This window comes from Conger conger, chromosome 2 (assembly GCF_963514075.1).
Source record: "Conger conger chromosome 2, fConCon1.1, whole genome shotgun sequence".
In the NCBI taxonomy this organism is placed as follows: domain Eukaryota; kingdom Metazoa; phylum Chordata; class Actinopteri; order Anguilliformes; family Congridae; genus Conger; species Conger conger.
In genome coordinates, this window is record NC_083761.1 from 72,540,080 (window position 1) to 72,558,880 (window position 18,801).

The window sequence follows — 18,801 nt, forward strand, 5'->3', positions numbered from 1 at the left end:
CGTGTTGATATATGTTGATATAATTTTAGAAGAATTTCCTCCTCTGCCACTCCCGGTGTAGCCACAATAAAATCCGCACAGCCGTTGGACCCTTGAGCAAGGCCCTTAACCCTGCACTGCTCCAGGGGAGGATTGTCTCCTGCTTAGTCTAATCAACTGTACGTCGCTCTGAATAAGAGCGTCGGCCAAATGCCAATAATGTAATGTACATGTCATACATGTCATAAAACGTCTTTTTACCGTGAGAAGTCCCAACCTGTTTACATTTACAGAGAAAGATAGAATGTTCAAGGTTCAAGGTTGTTTATTTGTCACATACACAGAGATCCAATGTGCTGTTCGATTCCCTGTGCGAGAAACAGTGAATAAAATAAGAAATATATCAATAAATTAAAATGAAATAAAACAAATAAAATGTCCAGTGCAATATCAGTCTATATACATGCAAACAAATATACATACAAACCTAAATCATAAAACGTATTTTTACCGTGAGAAGTCCCGACCTGTTTACATTTAGACCAGGGGTCGGCAACCCTGGTCCTGGAGAACCGCAGGGTGTGCAGGCTTTCGTTGTTACTTAGCATTAATTGATCAATGAAAGCCGTTGATTGCACAGTTAACTCACCTCACCTGGTTTCTTGGGTCTGAATCGGTTGCTTATTTTAAGGTGGAGACGAAAGCCAGCACACCCTGCGGCTCTCCAGGACCAGGGTTGCCGACCCCTGATTTAGGCAGATGTGCATGCAAGTTAAATTGCTATCTTCGTTTTGGTCGCAGCACATTCGACACGCAAGATCCTTGTATTATTCTTACGGTGAAGAGTGCCTGACCGCAAATGTAGTTTAAAAATGTGTTTACTCAGCGTTTTTTTATTTTTAAGTCACCTCTTTAGATCAAACTTTAGATAAAACACTTTGAGGCTCAGGCACGTCATACCCGTAACGTTAGCTTGCACACAAGCTATTGTCTCTGAAATTTGTGGTATTCGTCTATTCCGAAACGCTTCTGAAAAAGCACGTCTTCATGGAGGAGGCCTATGGCTACAGTGCTCAGCTGCACATCACTCCATAAAAACCTCTTCAGTGACTGATGGATGAATGATGCATAAAGAACCGGTTTGTCTTCTTGCTCAAGTGTATGAAAAGATGTTTGTTGAGGCTTGTTCACTTCATGATGACTCCAACTGAATCTGTCATCCTATTTACTCTGAGTTACCTGTGTTTTGTTGACATGCATGATCAGGATCAGTGGCGTCTGGTGAGCTAAACATTTGTGGGGCACAAACCTTTCCTTTAAACGAATCGTTCATCTCAACCCGCTTTCATTCATTTTCATTGATTAACAAGCATGCCAAAGATCTCAATTGGAAATGAACACACATCCTCACATTCTGTTACAGAGATTAGGCTAAATGATTAATACAATTTAGAAAATCTGTTTAAATCACTAAGCAGAGGCGGAGAGTACATTTCCCCTGATTCTTCCTTGAGTATCAATACGATTAATTCACAAAATACCAAGTACCATCACATATAGCCAGCTCTCCTCAGACCTTATACATTTATTTATTTCATTATGAAATTGTGCATTTTATCAATATTATTTGCAGATACATGTAGACTTGTTTCTCCTCACACAGACTGGGGGAACAGACTAGAAAAGATCTACAATGTGTAGATCATGAACAATGTGAAGCGCAGGTTTTGTTTTTGGTGGTTAGATAGGGTAGATAAGAGTGGTGTATCTTTTTTGATAAGCGTAGGTTACATTGATTAAGATGTATTTTTAACAGATAACTTTTATGATTTAATCCGCCTAACAGGATACAAAGAAGCTATGTGCTACTTGATAATTGATTAGTCCTACCATCGGCACACTTGTTAATCCAGTGAAATGCATGAAAACCGGTTGGTTCAAATGGACCCACCTATTCTCAGCTCAGCAGATGCCACCGGGCAGTGGCAAGAGAACCTCACAATGAGATTGAGAGAGATGGGAGTTTTAAACGTGTGTTGAGTAAAGCCACATACAGAATGAGGCGAGTGGAAACAGAAGAATGATCAATGCCTTCCTGCAAACCAGTCACAAATTTTGGTAACATACTGCCTATCAAACTCCTCACTAATCAACAACATATGTCAAGAGGTACCTAGTGGATGCTGTTCATTAAATTCAATAATTTTCTGTGCAAACTGTATTTTTTAATCTGGGGATAATTTGTGAGTAATTTGTAATTTGTGAGTTCCGTAGAGGGGACTCCTCGCACATTTTGTTCAGGGTCATGTGACTGTCTGCAACAAAATGATGTTCTCGGACTAATTTTCTTGGCTTTCATTGCAACTTCCAATTCATATCTCAGGCTGTCTCATGAGTACTGAAGACATTTCTGTGGGTATTTTATTTTCATTTTAAAGCATGCTCTGCAACAAAGGTCACTGGGAGTGATCCTTTTACAACTCACAAAGGACCGGCTGCGCAACAGTGCTCCCAGCACTTCCTGGGTGGTGGTATATATTGGAGCTGTTGGAAGGTATTTGGTCCTTACTTCATCTGGGAGGGTCATTCAGAACTTAAAACATCCTAATGAGTGTCCCTTCGAACAAACTCACCAATAGGTTTTTTTTTTTTCTGCAAGCCAAAAATTAATCCAGCTTACTTTAGCTCCCCCGGAAAACTGCTAATCAACTTTTTCATCCTCAAAGACACCAGTGGAATCGTCACACTGATCACACCCACGATCTCTAAGGAAGGCATCCTTTCTTCTTCAGTGGTTTCAAGCAGACACACTGCATTACCGTGGGTGGGTAAATGCCTGGAATTCACAGTGTGAGGCTGAACACGTTGTACTGTGGCATTCACAGGGCTGTTTATTGTCTCGGGCCTAATAGCCTGTCCCATGTGCGGTGGTTTTCTTCCGATTCCAAAAACGCAAATTGTGCCTTAATGGTGGTACAATTTTACAAGCACAACAAATACCCCCATTCCCCAAATTATAATTAGAAGACGTTTGAAAACACATTGAATTAAATAAACAGTATGCTTATTTATTTGGATCTCAGCAGTTTGCATGTAATGTTTTGGGGAGCGTAAAAAATTAACAAAACTACAAGCTAATATTGGAGAAAAAAATATATAACTTAACACCACTAAAAACATTGGACACATTCTAATAGCATTTGAAAAGCAAATCCAAAAATTGAAATCCATTACAAAATCATTTGCAAAAAAAAAAAAAAAAACTTGAAAGTGAAAATCTCTTCCTCTTTAATACAAAATATATATTGGATGCTATACCGTGATTTGTTAATGCCTGTTTTTTCTTTGTATTTCATTGAATAAAATCATTTTGTGGAAAACTGCTACTCATAGCAGACACCAAAAAGGAGTAAAATTCTTCCTGAAGTATCATGTTCAAGTATTACCCTTCTGGATGGCAGTGGGAATTCTGGGTGTGAAAAATGACACAATACATTTACACCTTCATCTTCACGGTGACCTGTAGACTGGGAATGAGACACACACATTGCACACCCTGGTCCCAGAGATACTGTACATTACAGTTTTGACATAAAACAAGGCAATTAATATACAGATTTAAGAAAAAAATGTTGGAAAGGACAAAAGCAGCCAAGTGATAATACAAGTTTGGCAAAATGCTTTAAAACCTCATCAGACAGGAGTTTTATGGGGGCAGAATCAAGCAAATGTATAAATCAGCATTTACTCTTGTGTTTCCATACTCTTATTTAAGCAGAATACCCCTGCACATATATTTCACAGTGAGGTTATCCGTCTGCTACAAGCACAGCTCATAGCTACGATGATCATTATATACTTTTTAAATGTTGTAAATCCCTTTAAAAATAGTTTTAACCTACTATTTACCTACGGAGGCAAAGATCTGACGCTTCATGATTCTGTGCACTATGTACTTGCCTCAAAGCACAGTAGATATGTCCGTTTAAACACTATTAGCACTGAAAGCCAGCCATCAGTTTTCACAAATAAACTGATGAACTTTTACAAGGTGATCTCCTGAAGCCATATCATATGTACCACATAAAACCACACGGGAGGGCGATTTTTAAATCTGCCCAAAATCTAAAAAACGAAACAAAAAAACAAACAATAAACAAAAGAGTTACCCAATAATAAATTGGTCACCATTGGAATTTAAACCTCACAACACTCCCTGTACCATAAAATGCCTCAGATTCCAGGCAGGTTAAAGGTATTGGCCACGCGGACGGTAAGCACTCCCACTGGAGTCCCACAGGTGAACGCAGGGGCAGTGTCGAGAGGATAAGGAACTTTGGCCACAGCGCATCATCCTTTATCAGAATCAATGCGACACACCCATAACACTCGCTAAGAAACACTGAGAATCGCACACAACAGCTGTAGTCCCCAGCTTCACACAAGTTTGCTGAAGCAAAGTGTATGACGCCCCGCCCCATCAACAGTTTTGGGGGGCGGGGCGGTGGGGTTCACAGGGAGTTTGCCAAAAATATAGACGAAATGAAAGGTACGCCTGGACCTATGTGATACTCGTTGAAAGCACAGTGCTCGCGAGCTCTTCTAGGCAGTGCCGTTTCCCGGCTCCACAGTGACGCAGCGAAGGCACTTGGGAAGGGGAGGCGCCCCCCGGAGGCGAGGTCCGAGCGCTGCAGGCTCTTCACCCACCGGCGCGGGGGAAGGCGGCCAGCCCTGGAATGCGTTCACCTCTTAAGGCAAGAAAGTGCGAAAAGCCGCGGCCACGGACCGCCCCCATCACCCGCCCGTCTCTCACACGGAGTCCGTTCTCCGGGCCTCCTGGACGGCCAGCGCTGGGCTGGGCTGGGGGGAGGCAGGGCTGGGCTGGGGGGAGGCAGGGCTGGGCTGGGGGGAGGCAGAGTTTGTACAGAGAGAGGTGGGGCTTGTGCAAGGGGAGGCAGGGTTTCTGTTAGAGCAGTCTGGGCTGGTCTGTGGGGAGGAGGGGCTTGTGCAAGGAGAGGCGGGTTTTGTAAGGGGAGAAGCGTGGTTTCTGCTGGGGCAGGCTGGATTTCTGTTGGGACAGGCTGGGTTAGTATGGTGGCAGGCACGGTTTCTGTGGATGAAGGCATGGTTTGTGTGGGGGCAGGCTGGGTTAGTGTGGTGGCAGGCATGGTTTCTGCGGATGAAGGCTGGGCTAGTGTGGTGGCAGGCATGGTTTGTGTTGGGACAGGCTGGGTTAGTGTGGTGGCAGGCATGGTTTGTGTGGATGAAGGCTGGGATTGTGTTGGGACAGGCTGGGTTAGTGTGGGGGCAGGCATGGTTTGTGTGGGGGCAGGCTGGGTTAGTGTGGGGGCTGGCATGGTTTGTGTGGGGGCAGGCTGGGTTAGTGTGAGGGCTGGCATGGTTTGTGTGGGGGCAGGCTGGGTGAGTGTGGGGGCTGGCATGGCTTCTGTCAGGGTCCCTCTGCAGTGGTAGTAAGGCAGGAAGAGGCGCTCGTGTGCGCAGGTATGCCTGACTAAACTCTCCATTTGAAGGGCTGTGTTGTTGTTATGTAAAATGGCTGTGTGTGGTTGTGTAAAATGGCTGTGTGTGGTTGTGTTAAATGGCTGTGTGTGGTTATGTAAAATGGCTGTGTGTGCTTGTGTAAAATGGCTCTGTGTGCTTGTGTAAAATGGATGTGTGTGGTCGTGTAAAATGGCTGTGTGTGGTTGTGTAAAATGGCTCTGTGTGGTTGTGTAAAATGGCTGTGTGTGGTTGTGTAAAATGGCTGTGTGTGGTTGTGTAATATGACTGTGTGTGGTCGTGTAAAATGGCTGTATGTGGTTGTGTAAAATGGCTGTGTGTGGTTGTGTAAAATGGCTGTGTGTGGTGTGTGGTGCACCCCCTGCAGAGCGTACACAAGCAGCAGCAGCTCCAGCACCAGCAGTTCCAGAGGCAGATGGAGGAAAAGCTGGACCTGCTCCAGAGACAGCAGCTGGTGTTCCAGCCTCCCTCCGACCTCCTGCTGGACCCGGCGGACTTCCTGGATGTGGTGCGGGCGCGAGCCGAGAGCTCCAACAACAGCAGCCCCAGCCTCACCCCCCGGGCCTCCAACCACTCCGACCTGTCCGTGCACGAGCTGGGGCCCTCCGCCCCCGAGCAGGACGACGCAGGTAGCCTGCTCTGAATACCCTTTTCATTATTACTTCACTGACATTACATAACATTACATTATTGGCATTTGGCAGACGCTCTTATCCAGAGCGACGTACAACAAAGTGCATACCCAAAACCAGGGATAAGTTCGCTGAACGACCCTAGAGGGAAGTACAATTTCAACTGCTACCTGTACAACAAAGATAAGGACGAGGGCCAATTCTTTTATTTTTTATTATTATTATTTTTTTTCAAACAACAGAGCAAAAGTGACCAAAGTTCACTATCCAAACACTGCTTACCTAGCTAACTAAAAATACCGATACACAAAGCAAGTCACAGAGACAACAATTAAGGTTCACAGGGAGGTCGGGAGGGATGGGGAGAGGTGTTGCTTGAAGAGGTGTGTCTTCAGCTTTCGCTTGAAGGTGGGGAGAGATTCTTCAGTTCTGACCTCAACGGGGAGTTCGTTCCACCTCCGTGGAGCCAGAACAGACAGTAGTCGTAAGCGTGAGGTGGAGTTTCGGAGAGGGGGAGGTGCCAAGCGGCCTGTGGAGGCTGAACGAAGAGGTCTGGCAGGGGTGTAGGGTCTGATGATTGTTTGTAGATAAGCTGGGGAAGACCCCTTAACTGCTTGGAAGGCTAGCACCAATGTTTTGAAATTGATGCGAGCCATGACAGGCAGCCAGTGGAGGGAAGTAAGCAGGGGGGTGACGTGTGAGTATTTGGGAAGGTTGAAGACCAGACGAGCTGCTGCATTCTGGATAAGTTGGAGGGGTCTGATGGCGGACGCTGGGAGGCCAGCCAAGAGGGAATTGCAGTAGTCCAGGTGGGATAGAACCATCGCTTGGACCAGGAGCTGGGTCGAGTAGGGGGTGAGAAAGGGGTGGATTCTCCGTATGTTGTATAGGAAGAACCTGCAAGACCGGGTCACCGCCGCAATGTTATCGGAAAGGGACAGTCTGCTGTCCATCACCACGCCAAGGTTTCTTGCACTGGGTGATGGCGTGAGTGTGGTATCCCCGAGGGAAATGGAGAGATCCAGATGAGGAGAGGTATTAGCAGGGATGAGTATGGCTCGTTCTATAGTTTTAGAAAGGAAAGGAAGAAGAGATACTGGGCGGTAGTTCTGGATGATGGAGGGATCCAGAGTAGGCTTTTTTAGCAGCGGAGTGATGTGGGCCCTCTTGGAGGATGCCGGAAAACAGCCGGAAGACAGGGAGGAGTTGACAAGGGAGGTGACAAATGGGAGAATGTCAGGTGTGATAGTCTGGAGAAGAGAAGAGGGGATAGGGTCAAGGGCACAGGTTGTAGGGCGGTGGGAAAGCAGGAGTTGAAAAACATCAATCTGTAAGGGGGGAGAAAGTGGAAAACGAAGGGATGGGCCTAGAGGGGGTGAAGGGCACAGTGAGGGGGGCAGTGGTTGTAAAGGATCTGCGGATGACTGTGACCTTCTCATCGAAGAAATCAGCAAAGTCATCAGCAGCAAAGGAGGACTGAGGAGGAGCGTTGAGGAGAGAGAAGAAAATAGAGAAAAGTTTCCGGGGGTTAGAAGCGGAGTTCTGAATTTGTGTTTGATAGTATTTTGCTTTGGCGGCAGTGACAGCGGAAGAGAATGCCGCCAGGAGAGACTGGTAAGTCGTGAGGTCTGAAGCGTCTCTGGATTTCCTCCACTTCCTCTCCGAGGCTGGCCCTGGAGGTACGGAGGGTGTCAGATATCCAAGGGGACGGGGGGGATGTGCGAAGCGGCTTTGAGACAGGGGGACAGAGGGAGTCAAAGGCGGAGGAGAGAGATGAAAGGAGGGTGGCAGATGCAGAGTCAGCGGGGAGTTTGGAGAAGGATTTGAGAGGGGGGAGTGAGGCGGTGACAGTGGTGGCAAAGGAAGAGGGTGAGAGGGAGCGGAGGTTACGGCGGGCTGAGGAAGGGTAGGTGGGAGGAGGGGGAGGAGGATGGGGAGGAAGAGGGAGGGAGAATGAGATGAAGTGGTGATCAGATGTATGCACAGGGGTAACCATGAAATCAGAGCATGAGCAGTTCCTCACAAAGACAAGGTCTAGGACATTGCCTGCCTTGTGGGTTGGAGGAGAGTGTTGCAGGGAGAGGCCGAAGGAGTGGAGTAGTGGTAGGAAGGCAGCAGCCTGGGAGGCTTCAAGGTGGATGTTGAAGTCTCCAAGGAGAATCAGCGGGGTGCCATCCTCAGGGAAGGAGCTGAGAAGGGTGTCTAGCTCATCAAGGAAGCTTCCCAGGGGCCCTGGGGGGCGATAGATAACTGTAATAAAAAGGTTAGTAGGGTAGGATACTGCAACAGACTGGAATTCAAAAGTGGATATGGACAGGTCAGAGAGGGGGAGAACAGAGAATTTCCACGAGGGGGAAATTAAAAGACCAGTACCACCGCCACGGCCGGAAGGCCGGGGAGTGTGCGAGAAGGAGAAGGAGGATGAGAGGGCAGCGGGAGTGGCGGTGTTGTCAGGTGTGATCCAGGTCTCAGTTAGGGCAAGGAATTGTAAGGACTGGAGGGAGGCATATGCAGGGATGAAGTCAGCCTTCCGAGTGGCAGACTGGCAGTTCCATAGTCCCCCTGTGACAGCAAAGTCCTTACAGGAGGTCAGCGGGGGGTAGCTGAGGTTGGAGGGGTTCCGGCGCCGTGGAGGCCCACGTTGCAGGGGGTGTCTAAGTGTCTGACTTAGCTGACACTTACTGTCGACTACACAGGGGCCAATTCCCATGGTGCAATGTGTCAAGCACCTTAGCCACTAGGCTACAGGCTGCATCTTTTGCATGGGCGAGAGAGATTCCTCCTTTTTTTTTTACCCGCCCTCCTTGTGTATTTTTGGGAGCGTTCTGGCACAAAATGGCTGCCATGCTTCACCGAGGTGGGTGCTACACATTGGTCGGGGTTTAAGGCAAGTTCCCCCTCATCACTGTAAAGTGCTTTTGAGTATGAAAAGAGAGCTATATAGAAGCGTCTCTGTCTGTTTGTCAGTTGGTCTGGTGACATGGGGGATTGATATAAGAGTTGAGAGAGTCAGCCACACTATGGCATGCACCACTCTATCTCTCCACTAGATGGACTTTTGTTCCTGAGTTTGTGATTTTTGTTACTGTTATTTGTTCAGATTTTTATAAAACCTCTTAAGACATAGCATTTACAAATATTCTCTGCCAGCCACATTCGCAGTGAAAAGTATATCAGAAATGACCGTTCTGCTGCAAGCACAGGGCGTTTCTTACCAAATTAATTTGAAAGCAGGTAATTTGTTGTGAATAAATGCGTCACTCGTGTCTGATCCCACTTTCTCTGTGTTCAGGAGATGAGGAGTCCAGTATTGTCCGAGTCGAAAAACTTGCTGGGACATGGTGCTGAGGGAACCATTGTGTAAAGGTACGTCTCCACACTGGCGCGAACCTGAGATAAACGTCAGTGTGGAGTAATTCCCATTTACCTCTGCAATGTGGTGTGATGACCTGCTCTGAGCCAGTGAGCTCTCTCGGATTAGATTTCGGCCAATCGCCCGTCTTCCCTCTGTGACGCAGGGGTCAGTTTGACAGCCGCCCCGTGGCAGTGAAGAGGATCCTCCCAGATTGCTTCAGCTTCGCCGACCGCGAGGTTCAGCTGCTGCGCGAGTCGGACGAGCACCCCAACGTCATCCGCTACTTCTGCACCGAGTGGGACCGGCAGTTCCAGTACATCGCCATCGAGCTGTGCGCCGCCACGCTGTGGGAGGTGAGGCTCGCCGTGTCTGTGAGACCCCCCACCGTGTACGGTGTGTCTGTGAGACCCCCCACCGTGTCTGTGAGACCCCCCGCCGTGTACGGTGTGTCTGTGAGACCCCCCGCCGTGTAGGGTGTGTCTGTGAGACCCCCCGCTGTGTACGGTGTGTCTGTGTGCCCCCCCACCGTGTCTGTGAGACCCCCCGCCGTGTACGGTGTGTCTGTGAGACCCCCCGCTGTGTACGGTGTGTCTGTGTGCCCCCCCACCGTGTCTGTGAGACCCCCTGCCGTGTCTGTGAGACCCCCCACCGTGTCTGTGAGACCCCCCACCGTGTCTGTGAGACCCCCCGCCGTGTACGGTGTGTCTGTGAGACCCCCCGCTGTGTACGGTGTGTCTGTGTGCCCCCCCACCGTGTCTGTGAGACCCCCTGCCGTGTCTGTGAGACCCCCCACCGTGTCTGTGAGACCCCCCGCCGTGTCTGTGAGACCCCCCGCCGTGTCTGTGAGACCCCCCGCCGTGTCTGTGAGACCCCCCACCGTGTACGGTGTGTCTGTGAGACCCCCCACCGTGTACGCCGTGTCTGTGAGACCCCCACCGTGTCTGTGAGACCCCCCGCCGTGTACGGTGTGTCTGTGAGACCCCCCACCGTGTCTGTGAGACCCCCCCCGTGTACGCCGTGTCTGTGAGACCCCCCGCCATGTACAGCGTGTCTGTGAGACCCCCCGCCGTGTACGCCGTGTCTGTGAGACCCCCCGCCATGTACAGCGTGTCTGTGAGACCCCCCGCCGTGTACGGTGTGTCTGTGAGACCCCCCCGGTGTAAATCTCCTCACCTCACTATGATTAGATTCGATTGCGATTCTTTAGGAAACAAATATGCTGAATACGCAAGTGTGACTCATGAAATTGATGTACTTCGTATTAGTGGAATATACCGTGTATGTTTCTTATTGAAATTATAATTTTAAGTAATTATAATCACTTGTAACATTCGAAATGAATGCAGTTGAATTGCCACCGTAAGATGCATCACAATGCATTTTTACACCCTACAGTGTATTATGCCACATACATTTGTACAGTTTGATTTTTCTCGTTTAGTTTTCTGTGTGATTGACATGTTTGTATTCAACCACAAAGCACACAGCGGGACTGCGGTTTCCTCGTGACGGGGCTTGTCTGACGCCAGCGGCTGTGATTGACAGGCGAGGTGACTGTGCGCTCTGTGTTTCTCTGGCAGTACGTGGAGCAGCCAGGCTTCGAGCGTCACGGCCTGGGACCGGTGGAGCTGCTGCAGCAGACCATGTCTGGGCTGGCACACCTGCACTCGCTGAGCATCGGTGAGCAACGGGGGCACCACTGTCGGGAGGGGACTGCAGCAACCAGCGCGTCACAACACGCCGTTACGTAGAAACCCAATGTTTGTATGGAATGGTTGTTGGGTGGCACACATGACAATGGGTATTGTAGTGTATAAGTAAACTTTCGCCCTCTTCTGATCTGAAGTCCAACCTCCACTCTGCCTCTCACTTCCAGTAAAACAGTCCCCAAACATACTTTTTACCATCCATCAATCAGATTTATACCAGTGCAAATGATCCCAAACTGTTTGTAGTTCTACACGTTTTGTAACATTTTCCAACTGCCTTTCATGGCATTACATTCATGGCATTTGGCAGACGCTCTTATCCAGGGCGACGTTCAGTTGATTAGACTAAGCAGGAGACAATCCTCCCCTGGAGCAATGCAGGGTTAAGGGCCTTGCTCAAGGGCCCAACGGCTGTGCGGATCTTATTGTGGCTACACCGGGGATTGAACCACCAACCTTGCGGGTCATGTACCTTAACCACTATGCTGCAGGCCTTTCAAGTTCACAATACTCGCATATACCCCAAACACATAGTAATTATGTATTTATTTATCTTGCATAACATGGTTCAATGTTAGGTGTTAATGTGCGATAGAAAAATGGCCAGGTAATGAATGACGATTAATTGAGTGCAGTTCATTACATTTTATCCAAAGCGACGTACAAAATGGTGCATATCAGGGTCCTAGAACAAACAACCGAACGCGCCAGATAAGGTACAATTCACATATGATTGGTTGCAAGGCCGAGTACACAAGGTAGATAGGTAGATAGGCCTGATTAGTTTGTAACTACCATGCCAAGGCATCTACAATTTCAGGAACTACAGTACCGAGACAAATACAAATTCCTAGGTTAAGGTAGGAAATAGCGCACGGTTCCTCTTTCTGGTGGTGAAGTGTTGTGTGTGGCCCCTGCAGTGCACCGGGATCTGAAGCCACACAACATCCTGGTGTCCATGGCCAGCGCACACGGCCGCGTGCGGGCCATGATCTCAGACTTCGGCCTGTGTAAGAAGCTGGCCGTGGGCCGGCACAGCTTCAGCAGGAGGTCGGGCGTGCCGGGCACTGAGGGCTGGATCGCTCCCGAGGTCCTGAACGAAGACTGCAAGGACAACCCGGTGAGTGTGTTCACAGCGCGTTACACATGCCACATACACACAGACACGCTCACCACACACACACGAAACACAAGCAACACACACGCACACATCTTCTCCGTGGGCTGTGTGTTTTACTACGTGGTCTCACACGGCTGCCACCCCTATGGCAAGGCCCTGCAGCGGCAAGCCAACATCCTCCTGGGAGCCTGCAGCCTGGAGCGGCTTCAGACAGACCGACACGGTCAGACCCTCTCCTATCACACTTCTCACTTCCTCATGGTCAGCGTTCTGAATGTAACGCCCTGATTGTACTGCTTCCTGCACCCTGGATGGGAATGTGGTGCATGCTGGGCCATAAACCATGCACACAGCTATGGAATGTTCTTGGTTTTTGTTGTTGTTTTTTGTAATTATAATCATTGTATTTTGTATGTTTTCAGGTCTGTTTTTTTTTTTTCTTTAATCATTCCGGATGTGGTAACAAATGCCAAACTTCTGAGACCATGTGAAATGCTTTAAAAAAACAAGACTTCATTGGGTGTTGATAAAACAGCCAATCTGATCATGTCATGTGTTTTCGTGGGGCGACATTAGCTCAGGCTGTAAGAGCAGTTGTCTGGCAGTTGGAGGGTTGCCCGTTCGATCCCCAGCGAATGTGTCAAAGTGTCCCTGAGCAAGACACCTAACCACCAAATGCTCCTGATGAGCTGGTCGGTGCATTGCATGGCAGCCAATCGCTGTTGGTGTGTGAGTGTGTGTATGAATGGGTGAATGAGAAGCATCATGTACAGCGCTTTGGATAAAGGTGCTATATACAAATGCCAACCATTTTTGGAAGCTGCAAGGCCTCAGGGCTGATTGGCTGCCTTATCAACACCCATTAGATATTTGAAGTGATGTTTTGTCCCGGAGGTATTTTAATGTGGCCACTGAATTGGTTTACTACTGCATCAGGTATGACCAAAGAAAAAAACCAATATGCCAATTGTTATTGGCTTAAAAAACATTAGATAACTGACTAGATTTAGTCAGCTAAACTGCATTTAGAGTTCTTTCCATTTGACTTGGTTGGGATTACGGAGTGAGAAGTGACGTCTTCATGGTGACTAACGCTGGTCCGTTGTCTCTGGTCTGTGCAGAAGGCATCGTAGCCACTGATCTCGTACTGCAGATGCTGAGCATGGAGCCCCAGAAGAGACCATCTGCTGAGAGCGTGCTCAAACACCCCTTCTTCTGGAGCCTGGAGAAGCAACTGCAGTTCTTCCAGGTCTCTGTCTCTCTCGGTCTCTCTCAGTCTCTCTCGGCCTCTCTCTCTCTCTCACTCTCCCTGTCTCTCTCTCTGTCTCTATCTCTGTCTCTCTCTCTCCGTCTCTGTCTCTCTCCATCTCTTATCTCTCTCCCAGTCTCTCTCTCTGTCTCTCTCTCTCTCTGTCTCTCTCTTTCTCTGTATCTCTCTGTCTCTCTCTCTCTCTCTCTCTCTGTCTATCTCCATCTTATCGTTCTCTGTGGTGGATACACAGAATGCATCAAATCTCTTAAGTAGATTGGTTACAACAGCTGAAGTCTAAACAATAAGTCTAATAGATGCCTAATAAAGTTCTCAGTGAGTGTGCTCTGACTCATTTGTGTGTTGTGCTCAGTGAGAGTATGTCTGACTCATTTGTGTGTTGTGTTCAGTGAGAGTATGGCTGACTCATTCACGTGTTGTGCTCAGTGAGAGTATGCCTGACTCATTAGCGTGTTGTGCTCAGTGAGGGTATGCCTGACTCATTTCTGTGTTGTACTCAGTGAGAGTATATCTGACTCATTAGTGTGTTGTGCTCAGTGAGAGTATATCTGACTCATTCACATGTTGTGCTCAGTGAGAGTATGTATGTCTCATTTGTGTGTTGTGCTCAGTGAGAGTATATCTGACTCATTCACGTGTTGTGCTCAGTGAGAGTATGTCTTACTCATTTGTGTGTTGTGCTCAATGGGAGTATATCTGACTCATTAGCGTGTTGTGCTCAGTGAGAGTATACCTGACTCATTTATGTGTTGTGCTCAGTGAGTGTATATCTCATTTGTGTGTTGTGCTCAGTGAGTGTACATCTGACTCTTTTGTGTGTTGTGCTCAGTGAGAGTATATCTCACTCATTTACATGTTGTACTCAGTGAGAGTATGTCTGACTCATTCACTTGTTGTGCTCAGTGAGAGTATGTCTGACTCATTTGTGTGTTGTACTCAGTGAGTGTATATCTGACTCTTTTGTGTGTTGTGCTCAGTGAGAGTATATCTGACTCATTTGTGTTTTGTGCTCAGTCAGTGTATATCTGACTCATTAGCGTGTTGTGCTCAGTGAGTATATATCTGACTCTTTTGTGTTTTGTGCTCAGTGAGAGTATATCTGACTCATTTGCATGTTGTGCTCAGTGAGAGTATATCTGACTCATTTGCATGTTGTGCTCAGTGAGTGTATGTATCATTTGTGTGTTGTGCTCAGTGAGAGTATGTCTGACTCATTTGTGTGTTGTGTGCTTCCTGCAGGATGTGAGTGACAGGATAGAGAAGGAGCCGCTGGACGGACCAATCATCCGGCAGTTAGAGCGAGGGGGGCGGGCAGTGGTGCAGGGGGACTGGAGGGAGCACATCATTCTACCTTAGTCCTCCCTCCTGATTTCCCCCGCCCCTCCTTTCTGATATTCCTATCCTTGTCTAACCCCCCCCAAAAAAAAAAGAAAAAAAGAAATTGCACTTATGATGACGACTATATGTTTAGAACAGCATTCCATGTGTATTTTCCTAGTTCTGGATGTGATGCTTTGACTTGTGGTAGAACCTATGCACTTGTCGCTTTGGATTAAAAGCGTCAGCCAAATGACAAAAATGTAATGTAAAATGTAATGTAAATGTCCCCTTATAGACCGGTAAGCGTTAATGTCGTTAATGCATTCTACGTAGTCCTATCACCACAGACTACTACGAAACAGTTTTTATGTAAAATTCTTCAATATGACTGTGGTGATTCTGCATTTTTGACAGACGTGTAATTTGAAGTATTTTTTGTTGTTTGTTAATGACATTCAATGATGTTTTGATCCCGGTAGATCTGCGCAAGTTTCGTTCATATGAAGGCAGATCAGTCCGGGATGTCCTCCGAGCCATGAGGAATAAGGCAGGTTTCATGTGCTGACTGTAGTGTGTAGTGTGACTGTTGTGTGACTGTAGTGTGTAGTGTGACTGTAGTGTGTAGTGTGACTGTCGTATGTAGTGAGACTGTAGTGTGTAGTGTGACTGTTGTGTGACTGTAGTGTGTAGTGAGACTGTAGTGAGACTAGTGTGTAGTGTGACTGTAGTGTGTAGTGTGACTGTAGTGTAGTGGACTGTGTTCTAATAAGAGATGTGGAACGGGCTGTGAGTTTCATACTTCTTCCCCATTGGGGTTTACACCCGACCTCCATGCATGTGCTTGGTTCTGCTCTTTGAGAAGACGATGTTGAGCGGTGCACTGATACACCTTCCCCATCCTCCATCTTGTTTCTCCCAACAGAAGCACCACTACCGGGAGCTGCCCGCAGACGTGCAGGAGATGCTGGGCTCCATCTCCGATGAGTTTGTGTCCTACTTCACCTCTCGCTTCCCCCACCTGCTGCAGCACACCTACAGGGCCATGCATACCTGCGCACACGAGCGCCTCTTCCTGCCTTACTACCACTGCAGAGGGACCCCCGCACCAGCCCCCGCACCTACCCAGCCTGCCCCCACACTAACCCAGCCTGCCCCCACACTAACCCAACCTGCCCCCACACTAACCCAGCCTGCCCCCACACTAACCCAGCCTGCCCCCACACAAACCATGCCTGCCACCACACTAACCCAGCCTGCCCCCACACTAACCCAGCCTGCCCCCACACAAACCATGCCTGCCACCACACTAACCCAACCTGCCCCCACACTAACCCAGCCTGCCCCCACACAAACCGTGCCTGCCCCCACACTAACCCAACCTGCCCCCACACTAACCCAGCCTGCCCCCACACTAACCCAGCCTGCCCCCACACAAACCATGCCTGCCCCCACACTAACCCAGCCTGCCCCCACACAAACCGTGCCTGCCCCCACACTAACCCAACCTGCCCCCACACTAACCCAGGCTGTCCCAACACAAACCATGCCTGCCACCACACTAACCCAGCCTGCCCCCACACTAACCCAACCTGCCCCCACACTAACCCAGCCTGTCCCAACACAAACCATGCCTGCCATCACACTAACCCAGCCTGCCCCCACACAAACCGTGCCTGCCCCCACACTAACCCAGCCTGCCCCCACACTAACCCAGCCTGCCCCCACACTAACCCAACCTGCCCCCACACTAACCCAACCTGCCCCCACACTAACCCAGCCTGTCCCAACACAAACCATGCCTGCCACCACACTAACCCAGCCTGTCCCAACACAATCCCAGCCTTCATCCACACAAACCATGCCTTCATCCACAGAAACCATGCCTTCATCCACACAAACCATGCCTGCCCCCACAAACCCAGCCTGCCCCCACACAAACCATGCCTGCCACCACACTAACCCAGCCTGCCCCCACACTAACCCAACCTGCCCCCACTCTAACCCAGCCTGTCCCAACACAAACCCAGCCTTCATCCACACAAACCATGCCTTCATCCACAGAAACCATGCCTTCATCCACACAAACCATGCCTTCCCCCACAAACCCAGCCTGCCCCCACACAAACTGTGCCTGCCCCCATACTAACCCAACCTGCCCCCACACTAACCCAGGCTGTCCCAACACAAACCATGCCTGCCACCACACTAACCCAGCCTGCCCCCACACTAACCCAACCTGCCCCCACACTAACCCAGCCTGTCCAAACACCAACCATGCCTGCCATCACACTAACCCAGCCTGCCCCCACACAAACCGTGCCTGCCCCCACACTAACCCAGCCTGCCCCCACACTAACCCAACTTGCCCCCACACTAACCCAACCTGCCCCCACACTAACCCAGCCTGTCCCAACACAAACCATGCCTGCCACCACACTAACCCAGCCTGTCCCAACACAATCCCAGCCTTCATCCACACAAACCATGCCTTCATCCACAGAAACCATGCCTGCCCCCACAAACCCAGCCTGTCCCAACACAAACCATGCCAGCCACCACACAAACCCAGCCTGTCCCAACACAATCCCAGCCTTCATCCACAGAAACTATGCCTGCCACCACACAAACCCAGCATCCCCCCACACAAACCCAGCCTGTCCCAACAGCAATCCAGCCTGCCCCAACAGAAACCATGCCTCCCCACACACAAACCCAGCCTGCCCCAACAGAATCCGTGCCTCCCCCCACACAAACCCAGCCTGCCCCAACAGAAACCATGCCTCTCCCCTTACAAAACCCGCCTCCTCCAGTTTAAAACTTGCCTCTCCTTGCACAAGCCCCGCCTCTCCTTGCACAAGCCCCGCCTCCCCACAGACCAGCCCAGACTGCTCTAACAGAAACCCTGCCTCCCCTTGCACAAGCCCCACCTCTCTCTGTACAAACTCTGCCTCTTACTGCACAAGCCCTGCCTCCCCCCAGCCCAGCCCAGCACTGGCCCGTCCAGGAGGCCCGGAGAACGGACTCCGTGTGAGAGACGGGCGGGTGATGGGGTCGGTCCGTGGCCGCGGCTTTTCGCATTTTCTTGCCTTAAGAGGTGAACGCATTCCAGGGCTGGCCGCCTTCCCCCGCGCCGGTGGGTGAAGAGCCTGCAGCGCTCGGACCTCGCCTCCGGGGGGCGCCTCCCCTTCCCAAGTGCCTTCGCTGCGTCACTGTGGAGCCGGGAAACGGCACTGCCTAGAAGAGCTCGCGAGCCCTGTGCTTTCAACGAGTATCACATGGGTCCAGGCGTACCTTTCATTTCTCAAATGGTCTATATTTTAACTTGTGGGTGGACGTGTGAAGCTGGGGACTACAGCTGTTGTGTGCGATTCTCAGTGTTTCTTAGCGAGTGTTATGGGTGTGTCGCATTGATTCTGATAAAGGATGATGCGCTGTGGCCAAAGTTCCTTATCCTCTCGACACTGCCCCTGCGTTCACCTGTGAGACTCCAGTGGGAGTGCTTACCGTCCGCGTGGCCAATACCTTTAACCTGCCTGGAATCTGAGGCATTTTATGGTACAGGGAGTGTTGTGAGGTTTAAATTCCAAAGGTGACCAATTTATTATTGGGTAACTCTTTTGTTTATTGTTTGTCTTTTTTGTTTCGTTTTTTAGATTTTGGGCAGATTTAAAAATCGCCCTCCCGTGTGGTTTTATGTGGTACATATGATATGGCTTCAGGAGATCACCTTGTAAAAGTTCATCAGTTTATTTGTGAAAACTGATGGCTGGCTTTCAGTGCTAATAGTGTTTAAACGGACATATCTACTGTGCTTTGAGGCAAGTACATACAGAATCATGAAGCGTCAGATCTTTGCCTCCGTCGGTAAATAGTAGGTTAAAATTATTTTTAAAGGG

At 49.3% G+C, this 18,801-nt stretch overlaps 1 pseudogene; it reads left to right on the plus strand.

Annotated features, from left to right (window-relative positions):
- The first annotated feature begins 5,145 nt into the window (after positions 1-5,145).
- LOC133121308 (serine/threonine-protein kinase/endoribonuclease IRE1-like) lies at positions 5,146-18,143 on the plus strand (annotated as a pseudogene).
- The last annotated feature ends 658 nt before the right edge of the window (positions 18,144-18,801 follow it).